This window comes from Artemia franciscana, chromosome 3 (genome assembly GCF_032884065.1).
Source record: "Artemia franciscana chromosome 3, ASM3288406v1, whole genome shotgun sequence".
NCBI lineage: Eukaryota > Metazoa > Arthropoda > Branchiopoda > Anostraca > Artemiidae > Artemia > Artemia franciscana.
The window spans coordinates 3,388,271-3,394,118 of NC_088865.1; positions in this window are offsets into that span (position 1 = coordinate 3,388,271).

A 5,848-nucleotide genomic window follows, 5' to 3' on the forward strand; every position below is an offset into this window, starting at 1 on the left:
ATATTGGCCTGGTTGTGCATAAAGCATCAAACACTCACTGGCTACTCACTCACTACCTACGATACCTTGACATTCACTCAAAGATCTCAGGATACACAAGCTACGTCAGGCCACAGCTTGAATACGCCACTGTCATCTGGTCGCCATATCTCAAAAAGATATTGACAGAATAGAACGAGTCCAGAAACGCTTTGTAAAAGGACTTCAAGGATTCAGAAACCTTCCGTATGACGAAGCTCTAAGAAGGCTCACTCTCCATAAACTTGAGACAAGAAGAACGATCTTAGACTTAAAAACCCTCTTCAAGATCTTAGACTTAAAAACCCTCTTCAAGATAGTTCATGAGAATTTTGGGAACGCAAAAGACAAGCTTGTTCAAATAACTCCCCAAAGCAACACAAGATCGCACCCCTTCTAAAAGGGGATATACATCGTTCTAAACTATGTCTACTATTATTTTTATATTGTTCTGGGCTTATTTTGGGCGTCACAAATAGATAGAATAATTTATTGAAATGGGTTTTGTCTAGTATGTCTGAACCATCTTTAGGCTTTCTTTCTTTGAAGCTTTCTCATTTATCATTTATCTTTCTTTGAAGCTCCTCTGTGTTTTTCTACTTTTCGTTTAAGTCTGATTCAACGAATTATATTACAAATATCACACATAAAACGATATTACAAATTGTAATTATATTACAAATAAAACGAATTATGTTTCAAATATTTTCTTCTGTACTTATTACAACATTGAAAATAAACATAAAAATTAGAGTAGAATAAAATTAAGGAGTGATGAGCTTTCAGCAATTAATATTATTATATATCAAATATTCCTTAATTTTATTAGTCCTTTCCAAGACTGTTCAAGGCAAATACAGTTTTACTACAAGCAAGAGTTTGGATACTGCCCCCTTCCTTAACTGTAGAAGTCTAAAGCATACTCCGTCATTGGCGCTTTACTGAAAACGAATTATATTACAAATATTTTCTTTTCTCGTTATTACAGTATTAAAAGCGAAAATAAATATTGCAGTGAAATAAAATCTTGAACTGACTATCTTTCAACAATATCAAAGATTCAGTTTGATTTTATTTGTACTTTCCAAGACTGTTCAAGACACATATAGCTTTCAGTAAAGCGCCAATGACGAAGCAGGTTTTAGACTTCTACAGTTAGAAAAGGAGGCAAAACCCAAATTCTTGTTTGTAGTGATTTTGTTCGTTTCAAGCTTCATTTGTATATTCAACTTAAGTTTCACTCGTTTTAAGATTCATTTATATTAGTACCTATTGTATGTTTGTTTGCTATGATTTGTTTATTTAATCTCTGTTTTGTTTTTTTTTTGGATTTCATTTATTCTTTAATAGTAATTTCTTGTCGTTTCAAGTTTGTATCTGCTGATCTTAAGTTTAAGATGGCCTTTACTTTTCTTTGAAAAATTTCTTTTTCGGAAAGGTTTTTAAATTAATATTTGTTTGATTTGATTGTTTCAAGTTTTTAGAAAATTTCTTATTTCAAAATCAATTTTTTTTTCAACATCAAACTTTCATCAAAGAATCCAAACTAGTATCAAAGTACCAAAGCATCAAAGTAAAGAAAGCGTCTAAGTAAACAAGGTATCAGTGTAAACGAAGTGTAAAAGTAACAATAAGCAAGTTCCACAACTTAAAATTTTTATTAGATGCATTTGGGGGGAAAGGGCGCAGGGGGAGTGGGGCTTTTTACTTTTTCATCATTTTCCATCCTTAAAAAGGACACACTAAATTTTGATTTCCGATCGAATAAACTTCCTCCAAAGTTCTCACAACCACGCCTTCCATAGAAGCTTTATATGTTAACGATGGGCTGCTAGTATAACTTGCAGCCCTTTCCCCCACCCGGTTCAAACCCGGGACCATAGCTATTTTGAAATTCGAACGATTTTGAACAAAATGGCTAACTTAAAATTTTGATCGAAAGTATTTAAAAAAAAGGTGTCAGGGAGGGGAGGTGTTGCCTACCGTCTGATTGCTTTTGACTTTTAAAAATGGAACTAGAACTTTCAGTTTAAATCGATTGAGGCTTTTCCGAAGTCTATATGATTACCCCTTTAAAAAAACCTTATATATGATCAATGGACGGCTTGCATAACTTACAGCCCTTGTTCTGGGGGCAGTGGGAGGTTTTGTTAACCCCGAGGAAGAATTATTTTAATTACTTCACCTCTTGATTATTTTGGACATAATAGCAATCTAAAAATTTTGATTGGGTGTGTTTGGGGAAAAGAGGGTGTGGAAAGGGGGGGCTTGATGCCCTCCAATCACGTTTGAATTTTAAAAAGGGCACTAGAAATTCTTATTTGTATTTGAGTGAGCCCCCTCCGAAGTTTATAACACCCACCTTGCATTTGAAGTGCCTCTGGAGAAAAAGTTGGAGCCTTATGGGCTTGGGGTTGGTGGGGGGGACTAGTTAGCATCGGATCACTTTTGACTCTTAAAAAGAGAACTATAAATTTCAGTTTCTAATATTTGAGTCCCCTCCAAAGTTTATACGACCACGTTTTTTGTAAAAACTTTAAATGCCCCCGAGGCATAAGTTACAACCCTTCTCCTAGGTCACGGGGAGGGGGATATATGGGTCCTAAAGTTTTATAATCCGACCATTGGAATATTTCAAACAAAATGGCTATCTCAAAATTTTGATCAGATGCATTTGGGGAAAAGAGGGTGGGGGTGGATTATGTGCCCGGTGATCATTTTTGACGACTCGAAAAGGTAAAGAAATTTCAATTTCCAATCAAAATGAGCCACCTTTGATGTTTGTGTGACCACCCCTTACAAAAAAACCTTATCTTCCCTGGGGCTATAACTTACAATACTTTGGGGTGGGGGGGGGGGGCTGTGATGATCCCTGAGTTTTTATTATTTGATTTTTAAACTATTTTGAACAAAATGACTATCTCGAAGTTTTGATCAGATGCATTTGGGGAAAAAGGGGCCTTGGGGAGGGGGCTAGTTACCCTCCGATTACTTTTAACTCTTAAAAAGTTAACTAGAAATCTCGATTTACAATTGAATGATCCCCTTTGAAGTTTATGCTACCATCCCTTCGATAAAAATATCATACGCCCCCAGGGCATAATTGACAACATTTGCCCCCAGGTTTTGGTTGGCTATGTTATCCCTAGAGTCTTTTGTTGCATGATGTTTGGTCTATTTTGAACAAAATGGCTATTTAAAAAAAAAAAAATCACTCGGACACATCTGGGAAAAGAAAGTAGGGGGGAAGGGGCTAGTTGCAATCGGATCAATTTTGACTCTTAAAAAGGGAATTAGAACTTCCAATTTCTAATCGTTTGAGTCACCTCCGAGGTAATAAAAACTATATGCCCCCAGGGCATTCTTCCGAGCTCAAGGGGGGGTATGTTGACCCCGAAATTTATGTTGTCTGATCGTTGAACCATTTCAAACAAACTGACAATCTCTAAAAAAAAAAGAACTAGAACCTCTGAAGTTTATACGATCTCCCCTTACATAAAAACCTCATATGCCCTCGGGGCATAACTTAAAACACTTGCCCCCGGGGCTCCGGGGTTTGTGTCGACTCTGGAGTTTTTATTTTCGGATTTTCGAACTATTTTTAACAAAATGACTATCTCAAAATTTTTATCGGATGGGTTTGTGGAAAAAAAAGCGTGAGGGGGCTAGTTGCCCTTCGGTCTCTTTTGACTCTTTAAAAATGAATTAGAACTTTCAATTTCCAATCAAACCAGCCCTCTCCCATGTTTTTACGAGCATCCCTTCTATAAGAACCATAGATGCCCCCAGGGTATAACTTACAACGACTGGCCCCTGGTGCTGAGGAATTGTTTCCACTCCAGAGTTTTTGTTATATGATCTTTGAAATATTTGTAACAAAATAGCTATCTCAAATTTTTATCAGATGTATTTGGGGAAAAAAAGGGCGGGGGGCTAGTTGCCCTCTGATCGCTTTTGACTCTTGAAAAGTGAACTTGAATATTAGTAATGGACAGCCGCTGGCATTACTTGTTGTAATGGAACCAACACTGGTTCCACTAATTGGAGTGGAAAGCCACTAATCGTGGCTACCGCTACTGTAAGGTAAATATATGGTATGGTAATACCCTGTTCCAGGGTATGGTAACTTAATCGAACGGTCAAACTCTCGACCACGGGTGCCACCACCTGGGTCACCACCAATGTCTCTAGCTATCTGTTTGGAGGGTAACAGACCCCTCGATTGATATACTAATGACGGTATTTCTTGCGAACTCTATTCCTACCCTGCCTAGGTTTGTGGAAAATAATCTAACACAGTTGTTGAAAATAACTCACTTATATTCTTTTGATGTCTTCTACAAAATATATGTATCTCTCTGAAACTAAACTCTAACTTGAAACTAAGACTTAAACATGAAATCCTTAAACGGAGTCTCAACGTAGACTGAAATAAAATTACCACTTCTGCACATAGAGCTTTTTATAGGGATGAACCCTGGATTAACCGTAGCCAATTTTGTAAATGAAAGGTACAAATTCAAAAGCATTTTGAATAATATTATCTTTCAGTGGCCCAGACCAGGAAGACAAAAATAGAATTTTAAAAGAGGTATTAGCAATATTTTAGGGACAGCAGAAAGAATATTCCGTGGTATGCTCAAAAGGTATTGGACGGCAGCCAGCTCCTCTCAAGCTGTTCCTCTAGAGGCTCCCTCTCCAAAAGTCATCAAAATTATGAAAAAAGTATTTTGATTATAGTAGTTGATAAGTTTTATAACTATGCCCCTGGGGATACTAAACCCTCAAAGTTAATTATTCTTGTCACTTTTTATTTATTTATTTTATTGCTGACCTGCCCCATTAAAATTTGACATCTTCAGGCTTCCAATTGTTCCTTTAAGCAACCTTAAGCAGTTCACTAACGCAGGCGCAGATCTCTTAATTATCTGCCCTCAGATGGGAGGGCTATGCATAGTACAGGGCAAATCATTCAATGCCTCCTGCTTTCTCCCTAGAAAGCTCTAGATAACAGCGGGAAGCTGAGTTGACTCTGGATGACCTTTGAGTTATACTGCTGACCCCTGTCTTAGACCTAATGATAAGCAAGAATGGGAATCGAACTTCAACCCGGAACGAAACATTATCACAAATCCCAGTGTTTCAACTCGAACATATGATATAGTCTTAGAGAAATTTCAACTGAAATATGCATTATTTTCATTGAAGGCACAACAAAAAGCCTTTATAATCTTGAAATATACTCTTTTCCTTTCACTCTTGTCTTAGAGTACCAGTTCTTAAAGTATAGGAGGCAAAATCAAATTTCACTGTAAAGTGCAGGAATCGACTAAAATTTAAAGGCGGTCAAAAACACGAGAATACTTATCGACCGGCGGTCAGTTTTCCAAAACCCTTCTTTGTATGAATGCAATGTTGCAAAAGCTGAAAATTGAAGACAAAATCTAGCATAAACTTGGCTAGCTGGGCCAAGCTAGAAGAAATTCTGTCGCAAAAATTCCAAAATTTCTGAAAACTTAAAAAGTTTTGACGTTTATTGGAAAAAAACATCAATAATTAATTACTCAAGAAATCAAATGTGAATGAAATGGTGAATTCAAGGTTAATTGTAATATTGCAGAAAACGAGAAACAAGAACAAGCAGTAAATATATTTCTAGTCAAATAACATTGTATTTTAGAGTTAAAATAAAAATCTTCGAGGAATTATTTTTCCTTAGTATTAGAATACTTTCTTCTTACCTTGTCTGCAAGATATTTTTTTTTTTTTATTCCACGAGGAAAACAAAAATGCTCAAAATGATTGAATACCAAATTATTAACTCAAATCG